Here is a 21820-nt window from a genome sequence, read left to right on the forward strand (position 1 = left end):
GCAGTTTATACTTTTACACCAAACTTGTAGCTGAGGCAAAAGACATTTGGCAGACAAAATGTCTTTTTGTGCCTTTGATATTCATTCCCATATGTCAGAAAAGATTCAAGGTTTCAGTCTAAAAACAATCGTGTGTCAGTGAGGAGGGCTTTGTGGGGAATATTTCTGAGTAATACATGATCCACTCCCACATTCAGACATTTGCCTTCTCTTGTCTTGATTATTTGCTTCTTTCAGAAGCTTTGGAGAGAGCAGGATCGCTCATGTGACTGAACAGTCCAGTAACATTTGCAGTTGCTGATAACCACTAGCTATGATAAAATCTTTGCTTCACAGCTTTAGCTATTGCCTACAGTGGACAAAAGCTTTCCATCCTCCCTGCTCAGCCTGCAGGCTTATGTTTGGATTTCTTCTGTGGGTATTTGTTGGGTTTGCATCTCTGGAGTTATTAGGTATTAGACAAAGTTCTCCAAGTCATTTTCTTGCTATTGCTGGAGTGTTGTAGGGACTCTGGTTGCTGTCCTCCTGCCTCTGATACCTGTTTACTCTATTGGGGATTAAAGTGTTTCCGTTTAAGTAGATCTTTGCAATTAATATATGGTATTTGAATGAAATTTAATGGTCACTTGAAGGTTAGTCTGTATGACCATGTGGTTACTTCTCAGAGCACTTTATGTTGGCTTTAGGAGGCTATTTGTGTTTCTTACCATGTTGTGCTGTAGACAAGCTAGAAACATACAAAACCAGAATCATTCCTTAGGCAAAGATACATTTAACTAGTCAACTAAGAAATTCTGTTGCAAGATAGCTTACTTACAATGACATTCATTAGGACAGCGATACATGAACTTGCATTGTAGCTTTTGGTTGGTATGTCCTCTGCAGTCAAATGGCTTGTGTTACATTAATGTGGAAAGTTTTACCTGACCTTCTTCTATGTATTATCGATAGAAATCCTTAAAATTGTCCTGTCAACTTTTGAACACTGTAGGCGTACTGTCAAAAACATACAGACATGCTTATGTGCTGCATTTGCATGTTTTTAGTAGCCATTCCTATTCATAAGAGGAAGGTGCATGTGTATATCAGTCTTTATTTAAATGGGGCTCTTAAGGAATGCTGGAGGCACGCACTCACACCTGTGCATTGCACGTGCATTTGTGTTCATACCGCTTAAAGAAATAGGGCTGAACATGGAAGAGTAGTCAAAACACTGAATAATTAGGAGGGTGACTTCAACAACTCTCATGTATCTTAAACTTTATGCCTATTTTCGTTATTCTGCTTAACTCTCTGGCATGAATAGGGCTGTTGGAAGAGGAGGGGAGTGACGCAGAGGTCTGACAAAAGGATAAGTATTCTGTTTCACGTATCACTAGCAGAATCAAAGTTTGAAGTGCAAAGTCTTTACTTGTGGGGGCGTGATGCCTGAGCCAGAAGGAACATGGGATGACATCAGAATCCAAAAAAAGGCAATTGTAGTCGACAAGAAAATCTGATGATGCTCAATATGCAAAGCTGTGAACAATAGGTTACCATTCTTAGTGATTCCCTTTTCAGAACGTATCTCACATTTTGGTTGTACACAAGCTTTATACATCTGTTCTTTTCATAAACTTGCTTTTTGTTTAGATTGATAGTCTTCCCAGCAGACAGCAATTGTTAATAATATTTATCTGTATAGCAGTACAGAATGGGAATTTCTATCCCACACCATTGGAGATCTCTCCAAAGCCACAGAGATGGAAGCAACAGGTTATAATAATCGGAGGAGTTGTTTGTAGGTGCAACAGTTCAGCTGGGAGGTTTTTAGAGGTTCTGTGTTCTCAGTGTTTTTTTTGAGAATTTATAAAATTGTTCTTGAAAAAAAATTCCTTCCTGAGAAAGTGAGAGTCCTAGGGAATCCCAGCCATGATAAAAGTGAGAGAAAGGTGATGACCTATAAAGGCTGAACAAGAGTAAACTGTATGAGTTTACAAAAGAACTGGGGACCATATGTCCTCAAGATGAACAAAACCAGTCTGGTATGTTTTCAGGGAGAAACTGTGGATGACATGAAAAAAACAAAACCAATTAATCTGAATGTTTTTAGAAGAAATAATAGGAAACTAATGGGGGAACTTAGGAGGGGTCAAATACTGATTAAATACTAGATTTATGAGCTATTTTTCAAATCAGAGTTCTGCACTGATGTGAAGAGTGAGGAGTGAATGTCAGGAGGGCTAGGGAGGAGGAGACTGCAGTAAGAAGGTTTGAATGATCAAGTATTTCAGCAACACAGATGGAAAGAAACAGCCAGACTTTTTATGACATTGTAGAGGTGAAACTGGCATGTTTGATTGGTAGAGTATCTGTGGAAGGAAAGAGAGAATCTGAAGATGACAAAGTTGTGAGCCTCTGCAGCCTTCAAGGTGACTATTAACTCTTGGTAGCTTAGGAGAAAGAAGTAGAAAAGTATTTTAGAAACAGATGAGTTCAGCTTTTCACATGCTGCATTTAAATTTGAAGGGGAGCCTGCCACAGGAGGCATTAGAAATGTAAACACCATAAGGGAGCAGAAAGCTGGATGGTGAAGGAAATCTGTGGTGTGCCTTTTGTGGGTATGGTGGTGGTTGTACTGTGATCCTCCATGCAGGAAACCACCAAAATGAAGAACAAAGAACCAGAGGGCCTGCTAGACTTACAGGAGAGAAAGATCCAAGAGTAAAGAAGTTAAGAAAGCAACTGGCAGGAGTGGGAAGAGGATGTATCTGCCTGAGTCTGGCCAATGCCATGGATTTTTAAGCTAGTCCAGTCACTGCAGCCACGTAAATAATTGATCCTACCAAGAGCTGTAACACCACACTGAGATGTTCATAGTGTTTGTAATTTGTGGGCTTCTTTGTTCAGAGTTATTTCAGCTGTGCCTGCGTAGTTCTGCTGTGTAGATGTATCTGAACAGGGAAACAGACTTGCTGAACCCATGTGAAGATTGGGTTGAGTTAAGGAGGAAATAATCATGTATGGTTAAAGCTCCAGGACCAGAAGAATAATGAAAATATTTCTAAGATCTTGACAGAAGACTCAGTGCTAATTCAGACACAAGCAGTTTCTGGTGAATGACTGGGAGTCAGGTGTAAAGGGCTAAGGAAAGTAGAATTTGAGGCTAAAGCAGCTGCTGGGAAAGACCCCCTATGGTGGGATTTTTGTGCTGTACTTGCTGGGTCACATATGCAGCTATAACAAGTTTTATTTTTATCTTAATAGTGTGTCCATGTAAATCGGCATGTTTGTGCATTATAATCAATAACAAAGCATTTCGAGATATTAAAACCAAACACAAGTATTTATCTGTAGTAGGGGAAGCGTTGAGCTTTAGTCTTTTGCATCTGAGATTTTTGAACATATTGGAATTGCTACTGCATTGGTTTTTGACTTTTTTTTTTTAATTTAACAACAGAAAATAGCAAAGCTGTTAGCAGTTGCTAACAGATTTCATTTAGTGCCTCATCTGTTGCTCAGCTGCTATTTACTTGTAGTTCCTGGTCTTTTTTTTACACCTACAAAAAAAAAAAAAATAATGATTGCTTTCCTGCTAATCTTTTCCTGGATTGAAACTTTATTTATGTGAGTGTGATTCAGGGAGACCATCCAGAAATCATGCTTTTATTTTTGTAATCATTGTTTCAAAAAAAGTCCCGCTGTTTCACCCAGTATTAACTAGAACTCGTGGCTGCAGCATTTTAAGGGCTGTGGCACTTGGAGCAAAGTAGGTTGCTTCTGTTGGAGATTTGAAATGCAAATGTGCAAATGACGTTGGTTATTACTGATCAGTTAAGTTTTTATAATCCTAAATACTGTTTCACTCTTGTTTGGTTGGTTCTGATGCATCTGTTGCCCTCCTCAGTACTGGTTATCTATATGTGCTGTCCAAAGAACAGCAGTTCACACTGTTAACTCTTTGTATGTAACACCAGCTAAAGAGCATTATATTTTACTTCTTTATGTTTTCTGGCACATTACACCATCATAGCTCAGTAAATAATCCACTGCTAGATGACAGTGAAGTAGATTGATATTGTATATCAGGAAAACAACTACAATAAATATTTTTATTATTGTGACTACGTGTACACTGCAGTCTTAGGAAAAAGCCAGTGTCCAGCATCTATGCTGAAGCTCTTTTGGAACAGAAGTAATACTCAGTTCTCTGCAGATACATAACAGCTGCCAGTTTACACAATGCCATATTCAATTCTTGATTCATCCCTTTTCTTACGTTGAGCTGCCTGATTCTTTCATGGCATGGTGAGTCTTGACAACACTTCTAGACCTCATATGAGTTTCCCTGCACTCCTTTTTGAAGGTGTGTTGTATTTTTATGAGAAACACTGTAGAGAAACAGCATATTTGTGCCTTTAAATGAAGGTAGTGTGTAATGTCATTGCTTTAGAACTGTCAAAAGCCTTGTGAGGTGGCTTTGTAGCCTGTTTGGAAGGGTTAATTAACCTATTGGTGCAGGCTGTTAGAAATCCTTGATGCCGAGCAGTAATGCAAAATGCATTTTCGCTTAGCACTGAGAACGCAAAGCTGATCTAAGCAAGAGGTTAATTAAAAAAAAAAAGGTATTCCTCAGTTTGCTCGGTGCTGAACTCCAGATTTTGAATTTGTGATCTGTAGTTATTGCCATGCCTTGAAATACTATCAAAATGTTATTTCTTGCAAAGGTAGACTCTGTTGGTTTCTAAATTAAGTTAGAGAAAGGCTGAACCTTTAAATCACCAGGGAAATGTGACCTCTACTGCGTGGTGCTGCTCTGTATCCTAATCCCATAGCAGTTGTTACAGTCCTGGCATATAATAAACATAAGTCTATAGCACTCTCACTACCTTTTCCAGACAGTGATTGTTAGAAATTCTGGGCAGCCCTTTCTGCTTTATGGGTATGAAGGTAAGTTAGCTAATGGACTGCAGCCTTACCAATGGCATTTTAATAGGTAGCTCCCCCAGGCAGAGACCAGTAGACTGAAGTCATAATTTTTTTGTAGTATGAAAATCCAAGAGCAAGTATGTAATTGGTGACTCAGAGTAGAGAGTTTTGCCGAACTGGAGTGCAATGGAAGAACACCCTCTCAGTCAGTCTTCATTTTTAGGCTGGATTCATGGAAAAATCTCCACCAGCCTTCTTTGTATAAGGCAGTTCCCGTCAAATTGACTTCACCAGTTTAGCAGCAAATATTTCAAAATTAGTATAGGTGAGAAAATATCTGTTCCTCACAAATACTGTACATCAACCATGACGTGTATATTTGTGTGTATATACATGCAAGTGCAAGCCCAGGAAGCAGAAATCTGTATGTGTGTATTTGTTACGTTTGCTTTTTCCTCTTCAGAAAGATTGCACTTTCTCACACAATAGTTCATCTTAAATTATTTACCTTCCATTTCACAGTATGAGCCATGAATATTTTATTTTTGTCCCCTTAATTTGCCAATTTTCCTTTGAGCTAAGTGCCTTAGTGATTTTAATTTTTCATTCTTGTTGGAAGACAGAAATGACCCTTTTTTCATTATTACTGTTATAGGCCTTGTGCTCAGAATGATACTTTTTACAACCAGAACTGTTGAGCCTGTAATGGTATTGCAGAGTAGATAGCATAATATACAGATATTGACTTCCATTAAGTATAGCACTATGATAGCTTATGGAGAGATTTTTTTTTCTGGTCTCTGTGCCCTTAGAATTTGAGCATGTAGAAGAAAAGTTAGCAATATAATGAGGAACAAGCAAATAGTAAAGATGTGGTTTGCTGAAGAGAGGCAGCGTATATAAGTTGTTAATGTATTTGTGTGTATGTACATAGCGATGCTGGAAATCAGTATCGACATGGATAGGTTAAAAAAAAGACTAAATTATATTTTAACTTTTTGTCCTCAGTAGCAAAATGATCTGACATCATGCCTGTGTCTTTGATAGACAGCATCAGTTAAGGAGGCAGATGAGTTATTTAGAGGCCTTGATTTCCTTTCGCTTAATGAAATTGCCACTTTCACATAGATAAATTAGTAAATAAAACTCCTGTTTCCTTTAAGGACCACAAGAGCACAAGGGAGAAGAGATACCTAATCGATTTAATGTGTCTCAAGTTTGTTAAGTATTTTAAAGTAAAAAAGGGAAACATTTCAGTTTACATGTGTGACTTTTTCTTTTCCTCCACTGTATTGCTTCCTCCTCGGCTGCATTCATACTCACACTAAAACAGAGAAAATAAGGGGTTTTGTACAAAAAATGATCATGTGGACTGCCTACTAAAGGCTTATTTGTTTAATTAAGCATCTGTTCTCCTCTTAATATGCATGCATAAATCTCATTAACGTTAGATGTATGCAAGTGCAGTGAAGAATAGACCCTTCACTCTCATTACTGTACTTGGATAACAAGATTTATATTTACTTAACAGATCAGAGCAGAAAGTTCCCTCTGACTATTTAAAAGGACTGGAAATTGCAAACTGTTTGCAAGGATCATGCTTTTTGTGAAATAGTTGCATGCTCATTTCAAGTTGAAATATCATTCAAGCCATTACTAAGCAAAAAGAAAAAAAAAATAAAAGCCAGTGTACTTTGTCTGTAAGGATTAACTTTGTGCACTAAGTCCTATGACATGTCCACTTAAATGTGTACTTGCCTGTTTCATACTGTCCTCCGTGCATGCCACACCTGCTAAAATAAAAAGTAAACTCCAGCTCTTTTCTGGAGGTGGCATATTTCTTCTCAGTGTCTGTTTCCTCTCGCCCAAAAAATGCCTTCTGCAAGAAAAAGTCGTAGAAAGCAAAGAGTATTTTTGATGAATACTGAGCACTGTGGCGGTGTATTTAGCCTTCATTCACTCTAGCTGGCTGTTGGTTGTTCTAAAACCCATCTCTTACATGAGGGATAAAACTTGAATTCAAGACTTTCCATATAAGCTATGGTACAGTGGATATTTCTGTATTAATTCTTATGGTCGGAGATCCTTGAGGGCTTAAAGTTGTGCCCGCAAGAATTTGAATACGGCTTCCTGAGCTGCATTTTAACCAATAAATGCATATTTTGAACAGGAGTACAGAGCAGAGTACGAGTTCTACCTTGAGACAAAGAAAAAGGCAGCTTTACAAATTTTCTATTTCAGTAATTCTTGTAACATGAACTTGGTAAATGGGATGGGGGGGTTTAGGGGAGAGACAACAATTAACAGTGAAATTATACAGAGGGGGGCTCCTGACAGATTCCTTAACTACAAAGTGCTGGCAGGTGCCAGTTTAATAGGTATTGCCATTAACAGCCATCTGTAGAGAAAATGAAATGTACTCATCTCACTGAATTATGATTTATGCCAGACAAAGCAATCAAACCAAAGCAATATTTATATTATAATGCAGAGTCATTGATTAAATGCACATGGCATCTCAAATCCAGTTGACATTTTAAGTTGAAATGATTGCAGACATGTAGCCATTTATTTAACTATTACTTTAAAAAATGTGTCTCTACTTGTTATTAATAGAAGAAAGTCAGACCTGACCAATATTTCAATAGGCTGACCTTTTGTTTTGCTGACATATAAAAGGAACAAAGCTCCTTTAGGGGTAGTCACAATTTCAGAGCATATGAAGTATGTTAGCTTCAGAAAAAACTGACCCCATTGAACTGCTCTGTCTCTTTCTTCCCTCTTCTTTTCCACACAGGATTTTTGAAAGAAAATGGACAATAGATGGTTTAGGAGATGGGAAAATAGTCTGAGAGAGGATTTGTTCAGGTTCCTGCTTTGCTACTGTTTTCTTGGGTGACACTACTTAATAACTCAGCTGCTCTGAGCTGCATTTGTCCTTATGCAAAAGTTATCCTCTGTGCTTATAAAAAATAAAAATAACATTTCCCTGGTTTATATGATCATTGTTCAGATAAATCTGTTTAAAAAAAAAAAAACATCTAAAACCTATTGTGGCTACAACTGTAAAAGTATAGCAGGCAAATAGGTTTATTTTGAAGAAAATTGAAGTTAAAAAGTAGTAAACTTTTGTGTGATTTTCTCAAAAGAATTTTCCTCTCATCTCTAGGATTTTTCCCTTCTCTCCCTGAGGACTTCTTACTTTCCTTCACTTTTTTTCCAGCTACCCAATTTTTCTCATTTATTAATCTCTTGTTGCGCATTGTCTTTATAACCTTGTCCGTTATTGCTTACCTTCCCATCCATTTTTAGCAAACTTTGGTGTGTTCTCTCTTTGGAAAAATAAAAATAGGAAGCAAGCATAGCCCAGTTGGCAATCTCAATCTTCTGCCATTGCACTGTTACTGAAAACGGACAGAATACTGGGTTGCTTACCCTTCTTGGTACAGGAAGTGCATGAGGTGACAAAATGGGGCTTCCTCCTCTCTGTACTACCTCCTAGGTACAGATAGTCTTATGTTCAGAAATGTGGTTTGGAATATAATGCCTCAGAATTATAGCTGACCTTCTATCTTTTACTCTGATTTATGCCTTCCTACAGAAAAAAAAAAGAAAAAAAAAGAAAAAATGATTTGTCATTTCAAATTTAACATGGGCAAACTATTTTTTTTCTCTGTAGATTGTTCCTCTTTCTCTCCTTTTCTGTCATCATGGAAACTAGCAGCATGTTCTCCCCCCTTTTACAAAGGCCCATACACAGGGTATCATCATTTAGTAAACCTTAAACCCACTCAATGAGACAGTGGGTTTTAGACACTCAGTGTCTAAAATTTGCTCACTTCTTACACTGAAGATCTGACCACACCAGTTTCTTCCTTTCTGGCTTGGATTCATGCTGCTTCCAGATTATGTCAGGCTCACTTATGGATCACACTGATGGGTCATTGTTCTCACTACACTTTATCATGGTTTAAACCCAATCAGGCAACTCATTCACTCACTCCCCCCCTTCTTGCCCTCCCCCTACTCCTGGAGGGACGGAGAGGAGAATCAAAAAGAATGCAACTCCCACGGGTTGAGATAAGAACAGTTTAGTAACTAAAGTATAACACAGATCACTGCTGCTACCACCAATAGTAATAATGATAAAGGAAATAACAAGGGAAGAGAATACAACACCTCATCACCAGCTGACCGATAACTCGCCCCCCCCAGCCCGACCAAGCACCGACCGATACCTCCTCCAACCCTGCAGTCTCCCAGCCCTTCCGGGTAACTCTCCAGTGACATCCTGGGCATGACGTGCTGTGGTATGGAATACCTCCTTTGGTCAGTTTGGGTCAGGTGTCCTGTCTCTGCTTCCTCCCGGCTTCCCCTCCTCCCTGGCAGAGCATGAGGCTCACAAAGTCCTTGGCCAAACCAAAACATCGTTGTTATCAGCTCTGTTCCCGAGCTGAAAGCCAAAACACAGCACTGCACCAGCTACCAAGGAGGAGAAACATGAATGCTACTGCTGAACCCAGGACACACTTGTATGCCCCTATCTGCACAGCACCAACTTGCCTCCTTCCCTGTTTGATCTGCATTAACAGACCAGTGTGGTAACATTGCTCTGAGCAGCCATGAACACTTGCCAGCCATCCTGTCTCAGCAGCATGCTTTCTACTGCAATATGTTGCAGCATATCTGGGCAGGAAATATTTTATATAGCCCTGCCGCAAGATTTGCTTCTGCTGCAAAACTTCCATGATGTGTATGAACATTGGCAGGACTAAAGGAGTGATGAAGTAAGGCTTTATATCCTTTCCACCCCAGCTCCTGCTTTTTATCTCTGTCCATCAATAGTAAGAAAGAAAAGCTCTTTACAGCTTCCTGCTCTGCACAACATTTGGCTGTGTCCCATTTCAGCTCCATCACTCCACATTTCATAGGAAGCTGTTAGGATGTGAAGGCAAAGGTGGAGGATTGATCCTTACCCAGCAGCTCGTGCTTGTTCAGCACTTAACTTCAGGAGTTAACTGGAGTTAACTCCATCTTCTTAACACGTCTAGCCCTCCATCCTCTTGATGATGCTTGTTTGTCACCAGGTTTCTGCTGTTACTTTCTCCTCTTTTCTCAACCCCTTTCTGGTTCTTCCCTGCGATCTCCTGGGTGCTCTCTTGTCCTAGCTGTCGCCCAGCTTATGCAGACCCTTGACTAACAAGCCTAGTAGATATTGGGCTCTGCCTTCTTGTCTGTGTAGCTTCTACTATGCACCTTGTTCTAGAGGAGCAAAAGCTCTGATTTCTCAGTGGTCATGATGCTGCATGGCATTTGTTACAGAAGTTAATTATGCTATTGAGTGCTCCCCTCACAGAAATATTTACATTCAAAGAACCTTCATCTGCTTGTTTCCTTCATTCAGTGGAAATGATGTCTCTAGAGTTTGACTTGGACATGGGGCATTTGAGAGAATTTGATCTTCCTCTTTAGAAAGTCTCTGAATAAGTCTTAGTGGTGAAAATGAAGATGTCTTCTTCCTTTTCCCTTTGTGTTCCTGCAACTCCTTTTCTGTCCTATTTCTTTTTTTTTATTGTTGAGAAGAAAAGTAAAAAAGGAAATAATTAATAAAAAGGAACCTGGGCAAATACGAAGTGTTAAGCCTAGCGCTGACATGAAAGTATATTCCTCTGTGTGCCGTGTGCATTTTATATGAACTCTGAGATATGTGTCACCACTGGTTAAGAATTAAAGAAATAAATAAATTCAGGTCTTAAAGGTTAACAATTGTCTGTGTTTGTGTGTATGTGTAGTACAAGATACACAGGCCACTAAGAATCTGCTATAGTTCTTTTACTAACTTCAGTATTAGGTTTGAAGTGATGAACTGTACGCCTGTGCCATTCATTGTCCCTGATTTGAAAGTAGTGAATAACTGGCCTCACGCTAACCCCAGATTATCAGATTGGTTGGTAACAGTGTGTAAATAAAATCATAAAGCTATTTTCTGGTGATGGAAGGCCATCACTCTCATTCTTTCTAGCCAAAGAGCCCTAGTGAGTAATGAGTTGGGCACTGTTCATTCTACCTCTGTTGTCTTTTTGTTTAGCTTTTTATCCTTAGTACAGTAGCTTAGTATAACAGACATCCTAATGTCTGGTTTTAATTAAAATTAGATTGAGGAAATAAACAATTCAGAGAAGTTATCTTTCCTTTTCTTCCCCTCTCCCTCCACCCTAAATGTGCTTTCCATATCCTCTTCTGCATTTGGAAGGGCTTCTTCCTATTCATATGTTTTTGAATCTTGCAGCCTCCCTAACATGGAGCAAGGAAGAGCTGTCAAGAAAGCTCACTTTCTTTCATTTAGTCTCCTTAGCAATACATGTTTTTAAATTATTGATTTTTGTCTGTTTTGATGCAGTCTGCCCTGTAAACTGTAAAATACAATTTATAATGTAAAAACTTGGAGAAAATGTGAAGATTTCACGAAACCAAACTGCAGTGCTTTTGAGAAAAAATTTTCCACTATACAGCTGCAGATCATTTTTCCTATGACTAGAATACATACGTACTCACTGGAGAGTGACTTGATCTCAATTTCTCAGAAATTAGCAATTATTTCTTTCTTTTAAAAAGGCAGATTATTATGGGTAGTACTTCAGTAGGTTAATGTGCCTCTTCATCTCTGCAGACCTCAGCCCCATCTTTTTCTTAATGAATTCGTATTTAGGCTATTTTAGCTTGGTTGTCATTTGTTGCTTCCCGAACCATCAGTCATCTGCAGCAATGGAGGGTGGTGTAGGCAGGCTTCAGGAGCTCTGGGCTGAAATGGTTTGGGAGGCTACATAGAGAAATTTCTAGGTGTAGATCAGCTTTGAATTCTCTCTCCCTATAGCAGTAATGTTAGCTGCTTTCTTCCTACATGTGAGATGTTTGCTAATTTCAGTAATTACAAAGTGGAAGTTGTATTTGTGTAGCTGTAGTATGAATGCTGACGATGTTCTGTGAGACCACAATGAGACCTGTAAATCCTCTGGTGCTGGTTCTTTCTAAGCAGCATAATTTGTTGATTTGCCTGTGAAGTAGGTTGCATCCAGTGATTGGTGAAAACTGATTTGGCATGCAAGCTGGCTAATTTTGAGTGGATAGCTGGCTTTAGTCCCTAGTGCTGTAATAAAGCAAATTTGCCTTTATTGCATTTCCTGCATGGAAATTACTATTAGAAAATCTGTGTTGTAGAGATATTTCAGTGTTTTACAAAGATGTACGTGTTTCTGCATGCTTGAAGGGGAGGAAGGAAGCCACAGTCATACAAAATATGTGCTCTAGTGGTCTAATTAGAAGCACGCCAAGGTTTAGGCAGTATGGAGCATGCTAACAAAAATATTCCAATAGCAGTATATTTATTTAATTCATCCTTAACATTTATTCTGGCTTAAATACCAGTTTCCTCTATCTTGTGGCAGCATTCACACTGGAGAGAATAAGTTTCATCTTTTTTGGTTTTAGGCTAGATTTTAAAGAAATTGAAAGATGATGTTCCTGTCAGAGTGGGAAGAAAGATCACTGCTGGCCCTAGACCTGCTGCAGAAAACTTACATTATACCGTAAACTGCTGTCCATGCACTTGTATGCAATTTAAAGTGGAGCACAGACAAGATGATCTTTCACTGGGGAAGATTAAAAAAAGAAGAGAACAGAAAGTGAAGTAACCAAGAATCCTGGGGCGGGGGGGGGGGGGGGAGGGAAGTGAGGCTCGAGGTTGAGAATGACTAAATAGTTAAGATTTACCTCAGCAGTTTAATAACTTCATGAGGCCTCAATTCAGCAGAGCAAAGCAATAAACTACAGCTCTGTTACATACGCTTCTGTCTTTGCTCTAGACCTTTATTAAAACAATGCATTCACACCATAGTAAAAGGCTACAGTGGAGCTAAAATTAAAATAGGTAACTTTTGAGAAGTGTGTTGATTGTGTGTATAGATTGTGTATGTATAATTCACTCATCACACACAGAAACTCAGGATTTTCTGCCTTTGATGTTTTAACCTGTTACCTGTATTCTTCTATTTTTATGGAACTGGTGGGATTAGCACATAAATCTTTTGAAGTATTGTATGACTAATTTCCAGAATATCAAGTTAAGGCTGAGTTTCTTTGACAGGCTATTTCTGTCTCTATAATGAGAACAGCAAAAGGTTAGGAGAGGAGGTGGTGGGTTTACATGTTTCAGCACTATAAATACTCTAAGGGAGGGAAACAAGGAGGTGCTTAAGGGCTACATAAGCTTCTTTACAGTAGAATAGTCTCGTCACATCACTATATATTTCACTTGTCTTCTCAAGGACACGGAGGCCCTCAAACATGTTGAAACAGCCCACGTCTGGAGAAAAGCATGTTTAATAGAGTATTGTATTAATGGCTTCATGGGATACCAAGACCATTTGTTGATCTTGGCTGTCAGTTTATTGTCTTTCTCAGTCTTTGTTTATTTTGTGTACATCAGCCATTCACCGAGTACCTTGGGACACAAATTGCCTATAACAGATGAAATTTACTGGTCAAAGGTTAAGTCACTCTCATGAGGCTGCTTGCATGTGATAGCATTGGTTTCTGTTGGCTTTGATACCGCATTCATTGCAGTAATATTGTAATGTCTTTGTAAAATTGTTAAAGCTCAATAGCAAGTTCTAGTGTGGCTGTTCCAGGTAGATGACAGCTTGTTTGAATCTGGGCTGTCATTAACTCAGGCAGATTTCTTTGTGTGGAATCTTAAGTGTTGTATTTAGAAAATGCCAGTCAGGTTGAAATGGGGACCTCTCTCTTCTGTACAGAGAAATCCTTGTCTAGGGGAGCAAATATTTTATGTTGTCCAGCAGGGTTTAGATGAGCTCCATCATTATATTTCCACAAAGCTAAATGGACAATTATGTTTACCATTTAGGTTTTTGTTTAATAACCACCATGCAAGGCAGATACAACCTAAAATAAGCCTACAAATTTAAAGGTTGATCTGGAAATCTGTAGTATAAATCAGAGAAAAATCCATATACAGTAGTGATCAGAGGAGGAGGAAAAATAGAAAATTAAATTGCTCGCAATAAATGTCATGCTGATTTATAAGCTAAAAGAGAAGATTGTAAATGAAGCACTGAAGTATGAGGTTTTCACTCTGTTTGTAAATATTGACTCAAAATGTGCTTTAAAAAACAATTAAAAAAATCAACCCAAATTACGGTAAGTAGCCTTCTCAAGGACCCAGTTTCAAAGGCTGATGAAGCAGAAGAGAGGGAGACCAAAATGAAATATCAGAGAGGAGGAAAAAAAACCAACCCAAAAGGCAACTTAAATTGATATAGTGTCTACATACAGATAATTGAAGCCATGAGATTTAATTAAAATTACCAAGTGGATGCTGCTATCAGGAATGAGACAGTGAGGCTTAAACAGAATTTCTCTGAATGTGTATGGGGAATTTTGGAAGCAAGATAAGAAAAAGAACAATTTCACTATCAGCTAGAGAGAAGGGTGTTCACTGAAGAACAGCTCAAGCTGTGGGCATTTTCCCGGACCCCTGGATACCAAATTTCAAGGATAATCAAATGCTCTGTAAAAGCATCTCATGATCAATTGTATTGAATGGCACAGACAAGTTGCATCAAATCAACACAGATAACAATCCATTTGGCTGAGCAGAAAAAGATCATTATAGGCCTTTAATATGGAAGTTTCAGTTCAGGATCTGTCCATTTTGGAACTTGGACTTGTAATAATTGTGTTGGTCTCTTAAAAAATCAGAACTTCATTAAAGTCAATATACTTGTAGCAGTTCTGAAACAGAACAAAGCAAGCTGTAACAGGCGGGTTTTATAACCTGTTTCTTCTGAAAACAGCTAACATTTGTGCATTTAAATGACAACAGAAAAATTCCAGAAGCTCAGACTGTATTTGCATGACCAGCAATGAGGTTGAGTGTAAAAGTGCTTCTTGTTTCATAGCAAAAGTGGAAGGAACAGGGATCAGCTGCACAAGTGTTATCTGTTTGCAGATAATGAAATAGAAATACCAACTGAGGCAGAGCAGAGTGATCAGAGGGAAGGCTTTGGGGAACCTAAATAACTACCAGTTTTTGAAAATAGTGGAGAGCATCCTGAAGCCTTTCAGTCTTCCTGAACTGAAAAATCGCAGATGTTGGATTGATCTTAAATCACTGAAATACAAACGTGTAGTGGCTTTGTGGCAAAAGCTTCCAGGCCTGAATCAAAGCTTGCTGAACTTCATGGAAGTCCTGTACTTGATGAGACCCACAGAGTGTTTCCTCAGTACATAGAGCTGTGAGATTGAAGTGAGTCCTTATAACGTTGTGACTAATGTTTTTTTTTTCCTTTGGGATATAAGGCTGTAGAAGAATTAATTCCCAGTTTTGCATTCAGTGATGAATGTTTTTTCAGACTTGCTGGGGAGATCCTAGCTTGAAACGGAGAGCTGATAAGGTCCATCTCTTCCCTGAATAGTGAACCTGTTCTGTATTTCTGTCAGTGACTCAGTATCAGACTATATTTTACTCCCAGAAATACCTTTTAATTGATTATTCTGAAAACTGCAGGCTAAAGTAGAATATATTTCTGATACTTGTTTATTTTCACTGGTATATAAAGATTTCTGAGACCAAATTCTTCCTTTTGCTGCATCTTTGAGATCCCATTCTTTTGATTTGTGTTTCACAGGAATAATTGTGGATGGAATTTTGCCGTGTAATTAATTTTTGTCTGTTAGCTTTGCTGGTTTTTCAGGGCTAAAAGGAGTAAAAAGTGGGAGAAACTAATTTTATTTACTTAATAATATAAGGCAGGGGAAGCAAATCTGTGAAGTTCACTTTCTGCCATGTAGCACTCACTTTTAGATTTCCATACAATATCTTGCGTGGGTTGAGACAACAGTTCCAAGGCTCAAACGTTTCTCACAAGATAACTAAGAAAAAAGGTTGGGTCAGTTAAAAATACTTACTTTTATTCTCACATTTTAATTTTAGGTCCTTTTACTAAGGAATAAGACGGGTTTTAATCCAAAGAGTCACTTTGTTTAAAATCCCTAACCGCTTATTGTGAAAATACAAGGAAACTTGACAATTTAAAAACTTGTGACAGGATTTGACACCATGTCGCTGTGATTTGTGACATTCAAAGAAAAATTGCTTGCCAAACAAAAACCTGATAACCTTTTACAGTCTGCTTGCTTAGTAAAATCTACCATCCCAGAAAATGGAAATGGGCTTCTGTAGTACTTTAGGAAAAGGACCATAGTGATCACTGAACCCAAGGTTTAACATCATAAAAATGTATGCATGATGTGACCGAAAAATGTAATCTCTTTTGAATGTCATTACTACTATTATTTCTAAAAATCTGGCTTGAGAGATTACTGGAACATGGAGCAGAGCTAAAAAGATTTTTTAAGTTAAATCAACTCATGATCCAAAAATGTATATAGTAGCAATAATAAACTTCTGGTAAGGCACTGACTGTGAGGAGCAGATGGTGAAGGCCCATGAGGTTCTGGTAGGATTTAGTGTGGCACTGAAAATGCTATGAGGAAGGTAAGAAGCCTGCTCAAAACAAACCCAAATATCATGGGCTAATAGAGAGACTCATAAGAAAGCCACTCAGCAGATTCAGCCAAAAGGTTATAGTATGAAAATGAGTAATAAAGAATAATGGCAACTCTCCAGGAATGGAGAGGGAATACTAAACGTGAAAATGAAGGCGTATTGTTGCCCTCCTTTGTGCCTCTTATTTTGTTAAAAGTGGAGCTGACACTGCGTGTCTTCTTCCTTTAAAGAGAAGAATACTGATTTAAGACCTTCCCCAGTAGTGCTCTCCTCTCTGGAACCCCCTTGGCCCCATCCTGCGTTCAGAGTGGTAACAGTGCTCTGACCTGTTGGGTAAGGGACAGCAAGAAATACGTAGCCACCCTGCAGTATCCCTTGCCAGTTACCTCAGAGAAGACCACTATATAATGTGAATGAATGAACAAAGGAAATACAGTTAGAGATAAAATAATCACCTTTGATTTCCCTTCTTTGAGCCCTGTAGCAGTATGTTTCCAGATTTCCCCTGCCTGTGCCAGCCAAGAATGTACTTTCTTCACAGTCTGCTCTGTAAGAAGTCCTGATGCAGGACTTCCCTTTGTCTGAACTGGTTACGATTTGTGTCCACATACAGATGCCCTTCGCAGCTTGTTTCCAAAATGAAAGTTGGCATTATTCTTGTTATTGTTCAGCTATACATAAGGTGAAACAGACTTTCAGAAATCATTTACAGAAGATTTGCTGTGACTGTTGATGTTTACTGACAACATAATTTTTCTTGTAGACCTTCCCCTCTCCTCCCACTTCTCCCCTCCTCCCAACTCCTACCCTGCAAACAGCAGAAATGTATTTGGGAAAATGAAAAGGTTATGAATCAAACTTTTGAGGTATTTTTTAATTGACCCTGGGTAGGCACTTAGATGGAGCTGATAGAAAGGTTGCAGGTGTTTTATATTATGGAGTCCCTTTATGTTAGATGATGCTGTGTCCTGCATCTAATGATTGAGTAGTCTCCTGTGGAAACACGCATTTAGCTATACTACATAGAGAGCAGTTTCAGGTATGTACATATTTCATCTGTCACTGAATTAACCTGAAAAGTCTATGGGTAACCAGATCCCTTCGATGGAAGAGCTTGATGCTTGTTTGATAAAGAACTTTTTTTTTACTACTAAAGCTTAACAGGTTTGTTCTGAATTGAAGCCACTGGTGTTTAACATGGAATCATAGGCTGCATAGACTTGAAAAGCTCAGCATGTAATGCAGAGACTTTGTTCCAGGTACATTTTTCATGGCATGCACCATGCAATATAGTCTGGTTTGGGGCAGGGGTGTTCCTGGATGGGTTTTTGTTTGCTTATTATTTAAATCCTGACTAAGAATGGTATTAAGCAAAATCAACTGTAGGCATTTGCAGTTTTATTAAAATGGGTAATGCTGTCAGAGACAAATAGCAAGAAATTCTAGAGACTCCTGTTAAATAATACTGATATTTTCAGCATTTGGAATAAACCAGTATGAACTGGGATTGAGTTGCAGTAAGTGGTAAAGAGAAGTGGTAAATTTATATCTAATTTAATTTGAGAACTTCATCACAAGCTGACCCTTACAATATAGCAGAGAATCTATAACACTGTATATTGTTTCACTTGTATTATATGAGAACATGATCATTTGCCTTTAAGAAAAAAACAGACCAAACCTGCCTTCATTTTTAATGTTGTAATCTTTTAATAATGACTGGCTGAATTATCTCTGTAATTCATTACTCTCTCAGATGAATGGGATATGTTATGGTTTGTCATTATTCTCCATAGTGGCAAGGAGAACAGGTTGGAGATTTAAATCGCCTTCCACTGCATGGGCTATAGACATGCTTATGACTTGCTGTGAGATTGCATTTAGTTCCAGGATCTCTGGTGCTTCAGAGTGTAATGCATTCGGTTGCCATGATGAACAAAAGCTTCCAATGGTTTATGTAGGCATACTAGAAGTAAAATGAAACAGAAAGAGCAAAGAATGAAAGTAAAACATTGCTGTCTTTTACAAGTGACCAGCTGACTACAGAAGAAAAAGTAATAAATTTGTCAGGAGGGAAACAAATATGGTAGTTGAAATATTATACAGACATCTCTACATGACTCTGTGTGTAGATATATGATGTGAAATAGATACAATCTTAACGTTGTTATGTACATACTTATGACTGCACTGGCTCATTACCCATTGCATCAAGGATGCTCAAGTGTTTATTATGCTATTTACCAAATTATAGCTATTTCCTGAACAGCCGGCCTCTGCTGAATATTCTTGTATTCTGTCCATCTTTAATAATGAAGCCTGCACTTTGGGGCAGAAACACAGTCTGGCAATGATCAGTAGGAAATAAGAGATAAATTGGTAATCTCTTTAGCTTTACTGTTTTATGTTGTTTATTTGCCTCTCCCAAGTATTCGTTTAGGGAACTTGGGCAGCATAGGTCAGGCAGCTGAGTTTCTTAGTGCATATTAGGAAGCGGGCTGAAGAGCAAACAAATCTCTAGTAAGTTTTATATACTGTTTTGGTTTTCAATCACATCTATGATTTAGCTAATCTATCTCAGCGAGAGTGTTGTAATAATTTTAATGAAAAATATCAGTATACCATTTTATAAACAGCAGTTATTTATCGCAGTGTCTGAGTAAAAACATAAGATGGATTATCTAAAAATAAAACAGTGCTGGGAGGTAGAGGGATTCAAAGGAGTTTTTGAATATTCAGGCTGTTCTAATACCAAGTGGCCTGGGAGCAGTTTTGACCTGGTATTTGAGCAAGGAAATCTTCCCCCAGGGATAGGGTGTTTACCTTGTGAAGAGAAACTCTGCCATTGCCATGTTGACCTTGAGGGTAGCTTGGGTGATAGTGTGTGTCCAGGCTCTCTTACATCTTCCCCATGTAAGGACCAGGGCAGATGGGTGCTGCCCATCTCTTGCTAAGGTCAGAGGCAAACCTAACTACGGTAGCAAAGGAGATGTAATTTGTGCAGTTCGGAAGGACAGATAGCTGTGCTGATGGCTGATTGATTCTAGCTGTCCAGTGTTGGGGGGTTTGGGGTTGGGTTTTTTTCTGGCGATTTGCAGTTTCTTTTGGTTTGGTTTTTTTTGTTAACTTTCTGCAGACCTTTATTAAATACTAGAGGGGAGGAAGAGCCAGTCATGGTGCTACCTTTGCAGTTGCTTTCCAAAAGCAGCCTGACAGGGACAAGAACCTCATCTTTGCAACAGGAACTCATTTGTCAGTGAATTTAAGAGACTTTGGGATGTGGGAAGATAGAGACCTGCGACAAAATTAAAACATTTAGGTTCCTAGCTGTATGTTCAGTGACAGGTTATTTTATACAGAAAAGATTTCTGGCCCCTCTTTTAGTAAATAAGGCTTGACTAATTGGTGAGACTTCTGAAAAAAACACTGTGTGGTCATTGCATCTCCCTGTGTCAGTCATGTTTAAAAAATAAGAATTATCTGGGTTTCTAAAAATATATTGGAATAATACTCAATATGTTAAAGTATTAAGAAAAAAACAAAACCACATTTACTTTTTGCCATTTATAGTAGTGTATTTTTTACCTTTTTCCAAATATGCATGTCAGTTGCCCATACTGTTCCTCTTGATTTGTAGCATTGCTCCAAATTTTAACTTACTCCATAAAGCAGTGCTTAATCATAAAACTGATTATATTTCATTTTAACATTCAGAAAAATGTCCTCAATAAGGTTTAAGAAAACTGTTTGGAATATAAATGTTGGCATATAGTCCCTTCAATTATTGAAAAAAATAGTCCAGTCAATCTCAAGGTTGGCTTTGTAGCTCAAAATGCCTTAATGTGACAGGAATGCACTATAATCTGTGAAAGGAACGTCTTAATTTATCACAGAGCCCATTACTTTTTTAGTTATATTTTGTGCTCTGAGGAGCTGTACTTAATTTTTCACAGATAGCATAGAATGAAGGCTTGCCCACGATGTGTTTTAGGAAATGGAGCTTATTGTTTTCTTTTCCAAAGAAAATAATGTTTTTCTCACTCTGGGGGTAAGTGCAGTGCCTTGTAGCTTTTTGGAACATGCTTGTAATTCTACAAAATTAATGTTCTCAAGATCTTAACAGTCAGCTGTGGAAGCTGAGCATTTCTTTGCAGGTAAAATGCAGCTGGATCCTCTTCAACTTTTGCATTTCCCCCTCCAACACTAAGGTCAGTACTTCATACTCAGATTCTTATGTACTAGAGAATATGAGGCTGGATTAGTTTATTAAATACTTGAGTTTGAGTTAAAAGTATACTGAAGACAGACATGTGTTCAACATTATTCTGTGTGTTTGGACTTTGAAGAACCTCCAGATCTATTTAAGATTTTGTATGATGAAGAGTTGAATTCTGTTTTAAGGTACCAAGTCTTACTGCCAATTTTTGTTGCTAACAGAGATGCTCTCCAGCCCCTAACTTAGTGCATCTGTATTTGATAAGACTGGCAAATGGCTTTGATTAGGGTGGTTTTTTGGAGTGGCCACTCAGAGGCAACCTTCTTCTGTACTCTACTGTGTCTCATAAAGAAAGGTTTTCACATTAGTGAAGCACTTGATTACATCGGAGCAGCACAGTTGCTTTGGGTTTTAGACTTATTTGGACTGTGAAAGTGAAACATAACAAATGTTACCATCTGCTCTTCTCATCCCCCCCTTCCACCCCTCCTTTCCCTCTCTGTGCCCCAACAGACTCTCTTCCTCCGTTTCATCCTTATTGTCTGATTCAAAGTCTTGTCAGGGTACTTAAGGCATGTAGTAGCTTGAAGGCATGAAGCAGGAGATCAGCTTTTCCCAGACACGATTCCACACTTGTTCTGTGAATTAAGGGTTTCTATAAAGGTTAGCCAGAGCTATAACAGCACCTTTTTTTCTCCCTGAAAAGTAAACTTGACACATCTATCACGTCTGAGGACTGGAAATTTCTGGCTTCATAGAGAAAAATGTGTCACTGTGGTGTATGTCATCTGACCTAACTATCCTAGAGATTTTTGTTCCATTTATCTCCTACATGCTTTATATAATGAAGGAAGTCTCCCTAGGCATGATCAACCACAGAGAGTGAGTGAAGCACAATGGTTTCAATCAAGGTTTCAGCTAACCCAAGTTAGTTGTTACTCTTCAGTCAAAGGTGCTAGCTCTCACCTTGGAAACCAGTAATAATTATTCTATTCACAGACATTTTGTAGATTTTCACTAGCCACTGGTCACAGCCTTGTCCTTAAATTTGTAAGATGCTTTTTTAAGTTTTGAATCATAATGTTTTATCCCTTTCAGAAAAATAACCT

At 38.4% G+C, this 21820-nt stretch overlaps 1 protein-coding gene across 3 annotated transcripts in view; it reads left to right on the top strand.

The window, feature by feature from the left end:
• Positions 1–21820, top strand: part of PARD3B (par-3 family cell polarity regulator beta) — a 429596-nt gene that overhangs the window by 284564 nt on the left and 123212 nt on the right. The gene's annotated exons all lie outside the window — the stretch shown is intronic.

Source organism: Pezoporus flaviventris, unplaced genomic scaffold, assembly GCF_033815535.1.
Source record: "Pezoporus flaviventris isolate CSIRO_AGI_PZ_B2104156 unplaced genomic scaffold, CSIRO_AGI_Pfla_v1 ptg000001l, whole genome shotgun sequence".
Lineage (NCBI taxonomy): Eukaryota > Metazoa > Chordata > Aves > Psittaciformes > Psittacidae > Pezoporus > Pezoporus flaviventris.